The following is a 632-nucleotide window of genomic DNA, read 5'->3' as shown; positions in this document are numbered from 1 at the left end:
AGATTAAATTAACGAAAAGTCGCAAAAGCTGATATTGAAACGTCAGAAAACACACCTAAAACTAGAAATTATATAATCACACCAGTGTGAACTTCGGAATCATTAAGACAGTGAACCAAGGATTTATTTTGGTGTCATAAGGAGTCGTGTAATGACATTAACACAGAATAAATGTTACTTTGTGTCTGTTACACCACGGGAGCAAAGAGAAACCATTGACCCCGACGTGATTTGAACACGCAACCTTCTGATCTGGAGTCAGACGCGCTACCGTTGCGCCACGAGGTCTGAAGATCGAACTAAATACCTGGACATAAAAGAGAGCTAGAGGGACAATCTCATACCGATAACTAATGACAAAAACAGCCTCCTAAATAATGTTTATTTTAATATTAATGTAGATACTCTCATTAGCTGTTTATAATTATATTATATCTAAAATTTCACAGTATAATATTGACTAATATCCATTACAGTTTTATTATATGGAGTCACAGGAGTGCCAAATAAAAATATAAATAAATAAATAAATAAAAGTAGGAGAGTTAGAATGAATACTTTATGTGTGTGTGTCCTTCCTTTAAAGTTATCTTTTATTACATTTTTTTTTTTTGCATCTTCTGACTTTAATA

At 32.6% G+C, this 632-nt stretch overlaps 1 non-coding gene across 1 annotated transcript; it reads right to left on the bottom strand.

Annotated features, from left to right (window-relative positions):
* Positions 1 to 216: 216 nt before the first annotated feature.
* On the bottom strand, positions 217 to 288 carry trnaw-cca (transfer RNA tryptophan (anticodon CCA)). Its single transcript has one exon. It is a non-coding gene; the product is annotated as a tRNA-Trp (tRNA).
* Between the last annotated feature and the right edge of the window lie 344 nt (positions 289 to 632).

The sequence above is a fragment of the Acanthochromis polyacanthus genome, chromosome 17, assembly GCF_021347895.1.
Source record: "Acanthochromis polyacanthus isolate Apoly-LR-REF ecotype Palm Island chromosome 17, KAUST_Apoly_ChrSc, whole genome shotgun sequence".
Lineage (NCBI taxonomy): Eukaryota > Metazoa > Chordata > Actinopteri > Pomacentridae > Acanthochromis > Acanthochromis polyacanthus.
This window is presented reverse-complemented; position numbering and strand designations above follow the sequence as displayed.